General features: G+C 45.5%; 1 long non-coding RNA gene across 1 annotated transcript; it reads right to left on the bottom strand.

The window, feature by feature from the left end:
• Positions 1-869: 869 nt before the first annotated feature.
• LOC311532076 lies at positions 870-16302 on the bottom strand. The gene is made up of 3 exons (XR_014714331.1): positions 16182-16302; positions 6429-6658; positions 870-2107 (listed from the first exon to the last, which is right to left on the bottom strand). It is a non-coding gene; the product is annotated as an uncharacterized lncRNA (long non-coding RNA).
• Positions 16303-16306: the final 4 nt, after the last annotated feature.

Below are 16306 nucleotides of genomic sequence, written 5' to 3'. Positions count from 1 at the left end.
AGATTTGCAGGGCTCAAGTGGTGGATTCTCCATCACGGACAGTTTTAAAATCAAGATTGGAGGTTTTTCTAAAAGATCTGGTCTAGGAACTATTTTGGGGAAGTTCTATGGTCTGTGTTATAAAGGAGGTCAGACTAGTGATCACAACGGTCCATTCTGGCCTTAGAATCTATTAATCTATTACACTGAGCTTTTCCTCTTCAAAGAACTTTATAGGCACAGTTAACACAACTAGCATTAATGCAATGGCAACAATGCAAGCACTCAAGATGTTCAGGAAATTCAGTTACAGTGGACAGCTCCTCCTTTACTCTCTGTCTTGGTGCAGCTGCCTTGTGTTCTCTTTTGTATATCATACAAGAAATTCCACCCATCTAGTAGAATTTCAGGGTTTTACGATCCCTCTCAACAGGTAGAGCAGTTTGCCATGATGCTCTGAGAAGCACTAAAACTTTGGATTGATATAAAAACTCTGGGTGGCTAACGTGATCTAACTTTGATGCTGAAACAGCTAGATTTGGAGGCCTTGGTCACAGTTGGGCTAAGTTTAGAAGGCCTCAGTTAAGGAGGACAGTGTTTGGGAGGGCCAAGCCAGCTCATTCCAGATCAAGAAACTTGCAGATTACACTGGAAATTATCTTCCTTCCTGGGTGTTTTTTTTTCCCGCTTTCTGAAAGGAGAAAAGGAAATCCATGGAAAAATAAGGGTTAACCTTGCCCTTACCTTGACAGGGGAAGCATTCAAAAATTAGGAAATGCCAAGGTAAGCGTGAAAATTCCAATTTTAAAAGGGATGTCACTAAGTTTAAATAAATCGTCCTTATTTCGGTAATTAAAACGAAAAGGAAATGAGCAAGATGAACACCAGAGCAGAGGGGCAAGGATGAGGCTTTATTGTATTTTTTTTTAAAAAATACCACTAACAAATCATGAACAGCAGGTAACCCACACTTACACAGAATAGCTCTGTTCCTCTCAAGTGGCTGGGTCGCTCATAGGGTTTTAGGAGTTTGCCACTGGCTTTGAACTAGCAAAGCTGGCTCTTTAGCTCACACATCAGAGACTCAGACTTTTAGATCAAGAGGTTTGACCCTGCTGCCAACAATCTTCCAAGGGGCATCATCGTACAGACACAACATGGAACTAACGAGACACATGCCCACAATCACTTAACATGAACAGAGATAGCAGAAATGGGTGTAAAGTGATACCTTACTCCACTGCTACTCATGGTGGAGTAAGGTACTACTCATCATGGAAAGGTGACAGAACCGGGTCTTGGGCATTGGTCCTGTGAGTAGTTACCCACATGCTTAACTTTACACAGTCAAGTAGTCCCATTGAAGTCAATGGGAACTACTCTCAGTACATAAAGCTTAGCATGTACAGATCAAGGGCTTGGATTGTATGTGTATCCCTTTTCCACACCTTTCAATTTTTTTGTTTGTTTTTTGGTCTACGTTCTAAGCTCTTTGTGTTAGAGACTGTTTTTCTGTGGATTCGTGCAGTGCCTAGCACAATGGGGACCTGGCACTGGTATGAACAATATGAATATTTAATAACAAAGTATTCTATATTCTAGAAGAGCAATCTTTTAAATACATTTATTTTTTAAGCCCTGATCGTACAAACTAATGCATGCGCTTAATATTGAAATCAGTGGGTCCACTCACATGAGTAAAGTTCAGTATATGTGTAATTATTTACAGAATCGGGGCCATAAGTGCTAACAGTTTGCTCTGCAATGTATAAAACACAGATGGTGACATGCTCCATGTCCCATGGCAATTCCAATCTCTAAAACATTAATATTCTTCTCAGCCTCTATCAGAAAAACAAGGGTGCCACCATTCTGCTACAGACTCTTAGTCCTGGGAATACTGACAACCTTCAAAAGTCATCCAGAGATTGGAGCTCAGCAACAATTCACCTGACTTCAGAATTTCGGTCAGAGAAGTCATAGACTGAAGTATCATACAGAGAAGGAGAGAAAGAGGTCTCAAGTGCAGCGAAGGTGGAAATAGTTCTGTTACAATTGGAACATCTGATCCTTCCTCGAGGAGAGCAATTGCTGGGGAAGTTTATTATCTTCAGTGTTGGTAATTCATCTAAAAATTAAAAGCAAAGACACTGTGAACCCTGAGGACCTGATGTTACAGAATTCTACAGTTAGAGGAACCATTTAGCTCAAAATACATCTTGTCCATTTTAGATATTATTACAGCCTTGTTGGTGTCCTGTTAGCCCAGTTTATTAGTAACTAATTATAATATAATTAATCCTCTGCCTTCCCTAGTGCCTTTCATCAGAGGATCTCAAAATACATTACAAACAATAGTTAATTAAGCTTCACAACCCCACCAACTCCCAGACCAGAAAGATAAGGAACATGTCAGGCTCACTTAAGCCACCACCCAAGTGCAGCAACCTCTGCAGCTATTTAACAGTGCAGAGCAATAGTACATGACAGTTTGAAAGGATATGAAGAATAATACAAATCTAATTGCAGGGGGAACTTTTAGGGATATTGAATTTCATTGCCTCGTTGGAATTTGGCCGAGACGCCAAGTTTAATATCTCCTCCTTACAGAGAAAGAGTCAGAGGATCTTTAATAAGCACAAGTGGTCAAGACCTCAGTTTTACCTCTCATGTGAAAGACATTATTATAGGTTTCAGAGTAACAGCCGTGTTAGTCTGTATTCGCAAAAAGAAAAGGAGTACTTGTGGCACCTTAGAGACTAACCAATTTATTTGAGCATGAGCTTTCGTGAGCTACAGCTCACTTCATCGGATGCATACCGTGGAAACTGCAGCAGACTTTATATATACACAGAGAATATGAAACAATACCTCCTCCCACCCCACTGTCCTGCTGGTAATAGCTTATCTAAAGTGATCATCAGGTTGGGCCATTTCCAGCACAAATCCAGGTTTTCTCACCCTCCACCCCCCCACACAAATTCACTCTCCTGCTGGTGATAGCCCATCCAAAGTGACAACTCTTTACACAATGTGCATGATAATCAAGTTGGGCTATTTCCTGCACAAATCCAGGTTTTCTCACATCCCCCCCATGTGAGTGGAGGTCAGTTCCAGGATGGGGCGGGCAGTGGTACAGGGACAATAAGTGAGTTATGCATGTGAACCATGAGCAAGATCAGTAACTTGAGTATATTCATAATATATTCTAAGTATAAATGTATTTCATATACATATTTAAAACTGGCAGGCAATGCAAGGAAAGGTGGAAGAGCTGGAGGGTTTTCCTTCTGAGCTGATAGCCTGAGTCTCTTGGAATGTGCCTTCATTAGGAAAAAAGTGTATTCTTAACTCACTAGCTAACATAAGGTGAAATCCTAGTGACGAGAAGGCAGTTTGTACATGAGTTAGCAGGTGGAGTTAAAGACTGAGCTCCCCCTGTAAAATATGCAGATGACACAAAATATTGGCAAAATGATAAATATAAGGAGAACAGGGCAGTCATACAGAGCAATCTGAATCGCTTAGTAAGATGGGCTCATTCAAACAAAGTATATTTTAACACGGTCATACGTGTAAGAAGAATGCAGGCCATACCTACAGAACTGGATAGGAGTGATTCTGAAAAGGAAAGACTCTGAAAAGGATTTACGGGTCAGCGTGGACAAAAACCTCAACATAACCGCCTAGTGTGATGCTGTGGCAAAAAAAGGGCTAATGCGATCCTCAGATGTATAAACGGGAGTTGGAGTAGGGAGGTGATTTTACCTCTGTACACAGCACTGAAGACACCAATACTGGAATACTGTGTCCAGTTCTGGAATCCACAATTTTAAAAGGATGCTGAAAAACTGCTGTGCAGAAAACAGCCACAAAAATAATCTGAGAGCTGGAAAAAATGTCTTGCAGTGAGAAACTTACTGAGCTCAATCTGTTTAGTTTGCCAAGAAGAAGATTGAGAGGTGACTTGATTACAGTGTATAAGTGCCTTCATAGACAGAAAATACCACGTACTAAAGCAGCGGTCCCCAAACTTTTCATGGTCGTGCTCACCCTTATCTGTATTCACTCCGGAGGTCCCCCTAACGTTCCTCCACAGACCCCTTAGGGGGACATGCCCCACAGTTTGGGGACCTCTGTACTAAAGACAGGTTTCAGAGTAGCAGCCGTGTTAGTCTGTATCCGCAAAAAGAACAGGAGGATTTGTGGCACCTTAGAGAATAACAAATTTATTAGAGCATAAGCTTTCGTGGGCTATAGCCCACTTCATTGGATGCATAGAATGGAACATATAGTAAGAAGATAGATAGATAGATACACACACACACACAGATAAGTTGGAAGGTGACATACAAACTGTGAGAGGCTAATTAGTTAAGATGAGCTATTATCAGCAGGAGAAAAAAAACTTTTGTAGTGATAATCAAGATGGCCCATTTAGACAGTTGACAAGAAGGTGTCCAACGAGAAACTGCTGAGCTTGAATTAATATGCAAACTAGATACCATTAACTTGCGTTTGAATGGAGACTGGGAGTGACTGGGTTATTACACATATTGAATCTATTCCCTTAAGTATTGTCACACCTTCTTGTCAACTGTCTAAATGGGCCATCTTGATTATCACTACAGAAGTTTTTTTCTCCTGCTGATAACAGCTCATCTTAACTAATTAGCCTCTCACAGTTTTACTATATGTTCCATTCTATGCATCCGATGAAGTGGGCTGTAGCCCACGCAAGCTTATGCTCTAATAAATTTGTTAGTCTCTAAGGTGCCACAAGTACTCCTGTTCTTTCTGTACTAAAGGATTCTTTAATCTAGCAGACAAAGGCATAACAAGAACCAATGGCTGTAAATTTAAAGCAGACAAATTCGAATCAGAAATCAGGCGCACACATTTAACATTGAGGGTGATCGGAACAAAATACTAAGAGAAGTCATGGATTCTCTATCTCTGTATCTTGAGGTCTTCAAATCAAGACTTAAATGCCCTTCTGGAAAATATGCTTTAGTCAAACACAAATTATTGGGTTCAACATAAGGGTGACAGTGAAATTTTCTGGCAAGTGTTATGAAGGAGGACACAGTAGATGATACAATGGCCCTTTCTAGCTTTAAAAAAACCAAACTATGAATGGTTCGGTCACAGAGACCCCCTTGAGACTGTCATGTGATGTGTTGAGACTACCTCTGAGCCCATTTTCCCTGCCAGCTTGGGACTTCATAATCCTGTCTTGTTGAGCCAGATACGCTAACCTGCTTCAACACAGACCCAAGGTCTGAACCACATCCACAAATCTGCAGACTTTAACCAAAAATTGTTCAGCAGGTCACCTATCTCCAGCACCCAGACACCCAGTTCCTAATGGGATCCAAACCCCAAGTACATCTGTTTTACTCTGTATAAAGCTTATACAGGGTAAACTCATAAATTGTTCACACTCTATAACACTGATAGAGAAATATGCACAGCTGTTTGCTCCCCCAGGTATTAATCACTTACTCTGGGTTAATTAATAAACAAAAGTGATTTTATTAAGTATAAAAAGTAGGATTTAAGTGGTTTCAATTAATAATAGACAGAACAAAGTAAGTTACCAAGCAAAATAAAACAAAACACACAAGTCTAAGCCTAATACATTAAGAAACTGATTACAGATGAAATCTCACCCTCAGAGATGTTCCAATAAGCTTCTTTCACAGACTGGACTTCTTCCTAGTCTGGGCCCAATCCTTTCCCTGGTACAATCCTTGTTAGTTCCAGCTCAGGCGGTAACTAGGGGATTTCTTCATGACTGGCCCCCTTTGTTCTGTTCCACCCCCTTTTATAGCTTTGGCACAAGGCGGGAATCCTTTGTTTCCCTCTGGATTCCCACCCCTCCTTCTAAATGGAAAAGCACCGGATTTAAGATGGATTCCAGTTCAGGTAACATGATCACATATCTGGTGAGCCCCTCTCCATTCCTTCAGGACTGGCCTGCACACATGCAGTGGAGACTTTCAGGTAAACAGAGCCATCTACAGTCAATTGTCCTAGACAATGGGAGCCATCAAGATTCTAAACCACCATTAATGGCTCACACTTTGCATAATTACAATAGGACCTCATAGTTATACTTCATATTTCTAGTTTTAGATACAAGAATGATACATACATACAAATAGGATGAGCACACTCAGTAGATCACAAGCTTTGTAATGGTACCTTACAAGAGACCTTTTGCATAAAGCATATTCCAGTTACATCATAGCCACACTTATAAACATATTTTTATTAAATATATGCAGTGCAATGTCACAGAATAGTCTTTAACTTGACCTGCTAACTTGTGTGAAAACTACAAACTGCCTTGAATGTGCTAGGATTGTCCCTGAAGTTGGCTAACTTAAGTTCAGAATAGATCTTTTTCCTCCTAGAAAAGACAGCGTCTATGTCACTGGTTATACCTTTGCTTTCCAAAGAAGAAGCCCTGCAGAGAGAGTCAAAGTTTCTTAAACGGACCCGAGGATGTCCCTGTTCAATCCTCCTTATAGTGTCCCAGCACTGTGGATGTTGGCAAACAGCCATGTCACAGACGGTTTCATCCCACTGGCTGTCATCTGCAGTCACCATCTTTGCAACCACCCAGGCATTAGTGAATAGCAGTAAAATGGCAATAACTGTATGTCTGAATACTCTGAAAAAACAGAAGAATTGAGCACAGTGAGAAATGTTAAGAACAAGAATAATCTACATTTCCATAAAAAAAAAAGCACAAGAAGTGGTCATAATTTCCCACTTATATCCTGGGTTGTCTTCATATGCACTCACTCTATGGACTTTTTGGGATAGTTTGGCGACTGTGACCTTGGGAGACCCTCTGGCAGTGGGCTCACCAGACTATAACTCAAATTAGGTCTGACATACTCATTACTCCCAACACACTGTTGTCATAATATATATCTAAAAGGTATTGTGTAAGGTATCACATGTACACTGGTAACATGCGGGTCCTGAACATCACTGCATGATGTCTGAATGGTTTGCATACAAAGCGTTATATAGCTGTGCTAGAAATAAGTTATTAAAATATGCTTCGGAGGTAGTGCATAAACTCAGCCTGCCCTAGACAAAGAAACATGCATTTACCTGTATGAGCAGCTTGATTACAGGCAGAGGACAATGAAAGTATATTTACATATACAAAAAGAAAAGGAGTACTTGTGGCACCTTAGAGACTAACCAATTTATTTGAGCATGAGCTGTAGCTCACGAAAGCTCATGCTCAAATAAATTGGTTAGTCTCTAAGGTGCCACAAGTACTCCTTTTCTTTTTGCGAATACAGACTAACATGGTTGTTACTCTGAAACTTTACATATACAGTAAACAGAGTCAACAAGCTAACAAACAGAGGAGGAGACAATTTAACGATCACACCAGGAGAGAGAATCAGCACCCCAGGAAGCTGCTCTTGAGATAGAGACAATAAACTTTGGGAACTATAAGGGTATGGTTAGATGTTGATAGATGTTTTGCTGCGTGTGTGTGTACCCTATGTGTGCTGCTCCAGCCCTGAGCAGACAGCTGGCATAGCAGACCTTGAGTGAACCACGCAATGACCACAAGATCCGTTAAGGGACAAAGGTACCCAGCTAGGTTTATTGTCAACAAAGCATGGTACTAGTATCCCACAGACTCTACTGGACCACTAATACATGTATGCCTGTAGCAATGGACCAGCTCAGCAAACAGTGGGACTTTCTGTTCCTCTCTAAGGCTAGACAAAGATACTCCCTCTGAAATACATTTTTATACCCCGATATGAACAAGTTAGTACTGCCCCTTTAACATAATTAGTCACTGCCCCCGGACATTGCTAATTATTACCCATCATCTTGTACATGTTGGTTTGATCAAAACATCTCTATTACACATTGTTATTCTGACCTAATTTTTTAGGAGGGGGTCACTGTGTTCCTGTTATCCTTGGGAAACGTTTTTGTACCATCCTTGATATTGGGATGTGTTTGCGTGAGCACTCTGTGACTAGCACTTCTTCAGAATGTGTATTTTTGCAATATCAGCCCTGTTTCTGCCAAATTCTGTGAGCAGGATTGCCTCATACCAGGCTTCTGATACAAGTACTTATATCTCAGGCTCTCTTCCTACTACAAGGGGAGCAAAAAGGCATTTTAGTTATCCATCACTGAGAGGACATGGGGAACTTCACCTTCTGAGCCTCTGAAAAGTGGATGCTCCTATCTGAATGGCTGGAGTTGCTACTAGTTTGATGTAAGTGAGAAACCTACTTGGGCAAAAATTGTAACATGCTAAAATTAAATTGTAGTCATTAGCAAGCCTATTTTGTTTTGTTTGTAACCATACCTGTCTCTTTTCCTCTTCCTTTGTATCACTTCAATCTCTGGTCTTTGTTAAACTTATTCTTAGTTTTACTATAAACCATCACAGTGTTATTATATTGAAATATAGAGGGAGTCCTCAGCTAGCCTTACAGACTGGTGTGGGCACCGTCTCTTTGGAGGCAGCATATTTAATAGTTTCTATGAGTGTCCTGTGAAAGGGACTGAACACTACAGAGAGACATCTCAGGGGAACTCAGGATCACTGACGGTGTTCTCTCTAATTTTTCCCACCCATGTGCGGAATGAATTTTGTTATGTACACCAATATGGTGGTGATGTGTGACACATCACCTCCATATTGGTGCATATAACAAAATTCAAGTGGCAGGGTGGGCCAAGGGATTTGGAGTGTGTGGGGAGTCTCAGCGCTGGGGCAGAGGGTTGGATGGTGGGGGGGAGGGTTAAGGGCTCTAGCTGGGGGTGCAGGCTCTGGGGTGGGGCCAGGGATGAAGGGCTCAGGCAGAGGGTTGTGCTACGCCAGGTGAGGGCTCTGGCTGGGGATATGGGCTTTGGGGTAGGTCCGGGGATGAGGGGCTCAGGGCTGGGGCAGAGGGTTAGGTTGCAGGGGGTGAGGGCTCCGGCTAGGGTTCTGAATTCTGGGGTGGGGCTGGGGTTGAGGAGTTTAGGGTGCAGTGGGGCACCCTGGGGTTACAATGCGGAGAGAGGACTCCCCCCAACAGCTCTGTCTCCCAGCAGCAGCACCAGTGCTGGGGGGGAGAGGAACCTCTTCTCCGGCTGTGGAAGGTCCAGGCCAGGCTGGGTCGGGGCAGGGGGGCCTCTTCCCCGGCCACGGCAGGTTCAAGGTTGGGCTGGGTCGGGGCTGGGGGAGGGGGCACCTGTCTCCCAGCCGCAGCAAGTTCGGGGCTGGGCTGGGTTGGGGCCGGGGTGCCTGTCCCCCAGCCACAGCAGGGTCAGGGCTGGATCAGGGAAGTGTTACCTAGAAGCTCTGTGTTCTTGGGGAACTAGGGCGCAGTACCCAGCCAGTCTGACTCATGAAAGACCTTCCCCCCGCCCCCAGCCTCTGCTTGAACCAAAACTGATTAGAAAAAGACTTATAAAAAGCAATGAAAAGGCAGTGGGAGACACACCTAAACCCCTGGGATAAAGAGTGACAGGATTAAGGAAACTCCCCTAGCCTCATTTGCATGGAAAATGGGACAAGGAGGAATCGCCATTAGCATAAAGAACAGAGATCATAGAATATCAGGGTTGGAAGGGACCTCAGGAGGTCATCTAGTCCAACCCCCTGCTCAAAGCAGGACCAATCCCCAACTAAATCATCCCAGCAAGGGCTTTGTCAAGCCTCACCTTAAAAATATCTAAGGAAGGAGATTCCACCACCTCCCTAGGTAATGCATTCCAGTGTTTCACCACCCTCCTAGTGAAAAAGTTTTTCTTAATATCCAACCTAAACCTCCCCAACTGCAACTTGAGACCATTACTCCTTGTTCTGTCATCAGCTACCACTGAGAACAGTCTAGATCCATCCTCTTTGGAACCCCCTTTCAGGTAGTTGAAAGCAGCTATCAAATCCCCCCTCATTCTTCTCTTCCGCAGACTAAACAATCCCAGTTCCCTCAGCCTCTCCTCAGAAGTCATGTGTTCCAGTCCCTAATCATTTCTGTTGCCCTCCGCCGGACTCTTTCCAATTTTTCCACATCCTTCTTGTAGTGACACAGTACTCCAGATGAGGCCTCACCAATGTCAAATAGAGGGGAACGATCACGTCCCTTGATCTGCTGGCAATGCCCCTACATATACATCCCAAAATGCCATTGGCCTTCTTGGCAACAAGGGCACACTGTTGACTCATATACAGCTTCTCATCCACTGTAACCCCTAGGTCCTTTTCTGCAGAACTGCTGCCGAGCCATTCGGTCCCTAGTCTGTAGCAGTGCATGGAATTCTTCCGTCCTAAGTGCAGGACTCTGCACTTGTCCTTGTTGAACCTCATCAGATTTCTTTTGGCCCAATCCTCTAATTTGTCTACGTCCCTCTGTATCTCATCCCTTACCCTCCAGCATATCTACCTCTCCTCCCAGTTTAGTGTCATCTGCAAACTTGCTGAGGGTGCAATCCACACCATCCTCCAGATCATTTATGAAAATATTGAACAAAACCGGCCCAAGGACCGACCCTTGGGCCACTCCACTTGATACCGGCTGCCAACTAGACATGGAGCCATTGATCACTACCCGTTGAGCCCGATAATCTAGCCAACTTTCTATCCACCTTATAGTCCATTCATCCAGCCCAGACTTCTTTAACTTGCTGGCAAGAATACTGTGGGAGACCATGTCAAAAGCTTTGCTAAAGTCAAGGAACAACACGTCCACTGCTTTCCCCTCATCCACAGAGCCAGTTATCTCGTCATAGAAGGCAATTATATTAGTCAGGCATGACTTGCCCTTGGTGAATCCATGCTGACTGTTCCTGATCACTTTCCTCTCCTCTAAGTGCTTCAGAATTGATTCCTTGAGGACCTGCTCCATGATTTTTCAAGGGACTGAGGTGAGGCTGACTGGCCTGTAGTTCCCAGGATCCTCCCTCTTCCCTTTTTAAAAGTTTGGCACTACATTAGCCTTTTTCCAGTCGTCTGGGACTTCCCCCGATCGCCATGAGTTTTCAAAGATAATGGCCAATAGCTCTGCAATCACATCCGCCAACTCCTTTAGCACTCTCGGATGCAGCACATCTGGCCCCATGGACTTGTGCACGTCCAGCTTTTCTAAATAGTCCCAAACCACTTCTTTCTCCATAGAGGGCTGGTCACCTCCTCCCCATGCTCTGCTGCCCAGTGCAGTAGTCTGGGAGCTGACCTTGTTCGTGAAGACAGAGGCAAAAAAAGCACTGAGTACATTAGCTTTTTCACGTCCTCTGTCACTAGGTTGCCTCCCTCATTCAGTAAGGGGCCCACACTTTCCTTGACTTTCTTCTTGCTAACATACCTGAAGAAACCCTTCTTGTTACTCTTAACATCTCTTGCTAGCTGCAACTCCAGGTGTGACTTGGCCTTCCTGATTTCACTCCTGCATGCCCGAGCAATATTTTTATACTCTTCCCTGGTCATTTGTCCATTCTTTTTTGTGTTTAAGATTCCAAGGCAAGAACCACACCGAACTCTGGGACCAGAAAAGCAGGGAAGCACTGCATGGTGCGGGATCTCTGCTCCAGATGTTAATGAACCTATGCCTGCACATACCCAGCTCAATAGTTATCAGACGAATTCTAGTAAGAAATCCTTTATTAGTATCCAAAATAGCGACGCTCCCTAATTGCACTGTGTTCCTTGGAGGGAGCTCACCGACCATAGCCAGGAATGATCAGCTCCCATTGTCTAGCCTGAACAAAACAACTTTGGGATACTCCCTTGAGCCATCAATTTACACAAACAAATCTAGTGTTCTCCCTTGAACCACTGTTGTTTCTCTACTAAAACCCCGACTCATACTCAAGTAAGTGCTCTGATGCCTGGATCCAAAATCTGCATCAGGTCCATTGGGACTTCAACTTCTCCTGACTGATCATGCTGGGGGCTCTGCCTGTCCCTCAGCTACCACCACCACCTGGGACCCATGATCAATTCCGGCTTCACGGGGGTGGTGAGAACCCAGCTCTCTCTCTCTAGATATAGCCTTCTGACCCTAATTTGCGTGATCAGTTATAGTTTTCTAAACCTGACTTTTATAATCAAGTTTAAGTTAGATTTATTATAATAACTGTTTTGTTTGTTTGGCTCCCCTATGTTTATTACCTGGCAATAAATAACTTTCATGATTAAGCTGGTTGCTTCTCTCTCTCTCTTCCCCCTCACGGATGTTTTTTGGTTTCCTCATTTGCTCTGCAGCAATGCTCCTTGTACCTAAGCTAAAAATCCCTGCAGTGCCAAAAAATCCTGTGGGGTTTGCTCATCCTGTGGGTTATGACCAGAACAATTGTAATGTGAAAGTGGGGGTAGAGACGTGCTGAACCAGGGACATATGAGGGTGGCAGCTTGAAAGTGCTGCTCGACCCAGACTGCTCAGACATACTGTGTTCTGGCGCCGTGCTCATAGCATAGGAGGGTGGCAGCTTAGAGGTGCTGTTGGACCCAGCCTGGGGAGTCCAGGGACATATAAGGGCTCAGGTTGGGAGTGCTGATTAACCCGGACCTCTCAGATGCACGGGCGGGGGTGTGTGTGGGTGTGTGCGTGCGCCTGATTCTGGGGCTGGAAGAACCCAGCCCTGGGGAACTTAGATCCTGCAAGATAGCTCCTTTGGGAGGGAACTTGCAGCAGGGAGAAGTAGAGAACACAATATGAGAACACAAGTGACAGAAGCAGTACATTGATAGACATACAGAAACCTTCCCCCCCCCCAAAGAGGAACCCTAATAAATGAGCATACCCCAAAGTAATGGGCAAAGCTAGTAACAGGAGGGGAGCCTGTCCCCTGGCAGCAGCATGTTCAGGACTGGGTTGGGTCAGGGCCGGGGGAGGGGCGTCGTGGCAGGTCTGGGGCTTGGGGAGAGGCCTGTCTCCCCACTGCAGCCCTGAGCACCTGCGCAGCACTTAATATGCAGCTGCGCAACTTAGATCAACTGATTGTTACCTGCAAGGCACGATTACAACAAACAGAATCTTGAGGAGTTTGCTGGTGAAGCAGACAGACTGGTGTGCCAGGAAGCTGACACACAGTCTAATTGTCCAGCAAAGCTCACTCTTGCTAAGGCTGAGGGGCAACACAGTGGCTTACAGTTCTGGGTGTCCTGGGCAAAACATCACAGTGACCTGCCACTTCACCCGAGTAACTACATGTTGTGCTCCTTCTGGTTATGAAGGTAACTTTACAAATGGGAACAGAGTGTAAAACAGTGGTTCTCAAACTTTTGTACTAGTGACCCTTTTCACACAGCAAGCTTCTGAGTGCAACCTCCCTTATAAATATATAAAAAAAAATGTTTTTAATTTAACACTATTATAAATGCTGGAGATGAAGTGGGATTTGGGGGTAGAGGCTGACAGCTCATGAGCCCCCATGTAATAACCTCATGCCCCCCAGTTTGAGAACCACTGGTGTACCCAATATGGAGACCACTGCTTTAGGCCTGGTCTACCATGGGGTTTTTCCACCAGTGTATCCACACTGCTGTAGCTGCACATGTGCAAAACCCTAGTTTAAGTGTAACACACTAGCATAAGAAGTGACTTCAATTAGTCAATACAGGGTAAGCCACTTTTTACACTGGTGCCGTGAATCTGCACCTATATAGGTGTAGCTACACCAGTGCAAGATACACCCAGTATGGACAAGCCAACAGCCTGAAACAGCAGCTCAGGGATGCACCTCATGAGGGCACAGATTCACACTTTTAAAATTTATTAACTGGCTCTAGGGCATTTCAAATGCTGTTAGCTTACACTTTTATTTAAAAACAAAACAAACAAAAACCAATCATCTTTTTTCACCTTCCAGACAGGACCTCGGTGAACTATTTCACTGCTGATCAAAGCATGTAAGAAAGAACAGACACAATTATGGTATGAAGATCTCCACAATCTGTTGTGAGAGATGTTTAGTAATGGTGTCATGAGTTGGTGGAGTTTGGGTTGTGGTTACAGTCTGAGACAGTACCACTACTGTTTCTATTCCCAGTCTGACCCCCTGCACCAGAGAGCAATATATAGCAGCTTCCTGCTTTTTATTCAGATGAGCAGAGAATGATCACACAGAATGCAGCCTTTCCCTCTGAGAAAATAAATCAATCAAAATGACTTCTGCTTAATCCTCTTGACCACGTAGGATGGAATTAGAATCAACACCTTGGAATCAGTCAAAAACCACCAACTCAGCTCAAAATTCAAAAAAAAGGAATGTAAAATTTGCTACAACATTTTCAGTCTTCTCAACAGCAAATGTCCCCACAGTATTGTGCTAACAATATTCATAAAAGTGCTGCAAATGTCACTAATATTGAAAACAGCCAGATTTCTATGGAGAAAAGCTCTAGTGACAGTTTACCCACCTCTAAATGTCTCCTTTGACAAAAAGGACTAAAGGAACAAAATACTTCCTCCAGCCCACGCTCTCAATCCGAGTTTACTTGCTTTGTTTAGGGTGATTGAAATGGGTGTAAACTAGTGGGATGAAATTAAATGAAGGAAAATTTAGACTAGATATCAACAGTAATTACTTGTTAGTAGCTTCTATTTGGCCACAGCACATTCTCACACAGGATACGGTGGAGGCTCTGTCATTTGAATAATTAAAAAAATGAGTGTGGACAAAGCATTCAGGGCATGGACTACATGTATCCTAACAAGTTTTTTCCATCTGCAGTTCTGTTCATTAAGCATCCTTTAAAAGACCCTCACAAGGGCGGGAACTGAAGTTTTTCTGCTGTAGCAGGACCTGCACTAACGACCAGAAGACAATCTCAATGTTTACGCAGCCACTTCAAACTAGGGTTTTCAGTACAATTTAGTTTAGTCTTTAATTAAAAGTCATCCATAAGTTTGCTGTGTCTTGCTGAGGAGACTGAAACGTATGGGGGTTGGGGTCTTTGGAGAGGTGCTGATGTTCTGTTCATTTTTTGCTGATTAGTGAGGTCTAGCCACATGCAAAGTACGAAAATTCAGCCCTCACTGTGGCCTGCTTCTCGCAGGTCAGTAGACAAAATAATGGGAGAGGTCCTTAGTTCTGTTCACGAATAAAGAGCTTCCGGTGCAGCAGCATCACACCACCCAGCTCTTAAACTGCCATGTGATGGGGATTCCAGAGATGATTATGCAAAAAAGCACATGGGATGGGGTGTAATGGCACTGGATCATCTCGCTGAGTAAAAACAGATGGGGGCAAACTTTTTGGCTTGAGGGTCACATCAGGTTTCCAAAATTGTATGGAGGGCTGGTTAGGGGAGGCTGTGTCTCCCCAAACAGCCAGGCATGGCCCAGCCCCCACCTCCTATCTGACCCCCCCGCTTCTCGCCCCCGACGGCTCCCCAGGGATTCCTGCCCCATCCAAACCCCCTGTCCCCTGACGCCCCCCCCCCGAGATTCCTACCCCATCCACCACCCCCTGCTCCCTGTCCCCAACCACCCCTGGACTCCTCCCTGTCGCCCCATTCAACCCCCCTCTCATTCCTGATGACCCATCGGGACCCCTGCCCCATCCAACCCCCCTGTTCCCCACCCTCTGCCCACCCCGACCCCTATGCACACCCTTGCCCCCTGACCACCTCCCCCAACCCCCCTGCCTTCAATCCAACCCCCCTGCTCCCCGCCCCCTTACCGCGCCGCCCAGAACACCGGGTCAGGCCACGGCTCTTCAAGTGCGCTGACCGGCCGCCCAGAGCGTTGCCCGTCGGCTCGCTGAGGCTGCGGGGGGTCGGGAGGCCCGGGACTAACCTCCCGGGCCGGGAGCTCAGGGGCCGGGCAGGAGGGTCCCGCGCGCCGTAGTTTGCCCACCTGTGTATCAGAGCCATATTCTCCACCAGCCTCCACCCTCCCACCGCCAACTCCTGGGCACGTAGAGGGGAGGGGCAGCAACGCGGACGCACGGCTGGGAAACTGAGGAACCAGAAAACATGACAGCACTGAAGAACCCCCCCCCCCTCAGCAACTCTCCCCCTGCTCCCACCCTGCCCCTCTGTGCGGCCACCTCCCGCTCCTCCTCCCCCCGCCCAATCACTCCCCCCCACGGCCCAGCCATCTTCCGCTCCCCCTCCCGCCGGACCCGACCCCTGCCCCTCCTTGCCCCGCTCCTTCCCCAGCTCCCCCGACCCTGCCCGCTGCGCTCCGACCGGGGCCGCCTCTCACCTGCCCGCCGCCGCCCACGCCGGGCCCCACTACTCCACGTTACCAGGCAACAGCGCACGCTCGGAAAGGGGAGGAGAAGGAAGCGACCGCAGCGCACGCCGGGAAGGGGGAAGGCTGTCGCCCGC

The sequence above is a fragment of the Lepidochelys olivacea genome (assembly GCF_965140295.1).
Source record: "Lepidochelys olivacea isolate rLepOli2 genome assembly, chromosome: 16".
NCBI classification, from domain to species: Eukaryota; Metazoa; Chordata; order Testudines; family Cheloniidae; genus Lepidochelys; species Lepidochelys olivacea.
This window is presented reverse-complemented; position numbering and strand designations above follow the sequence as displayed.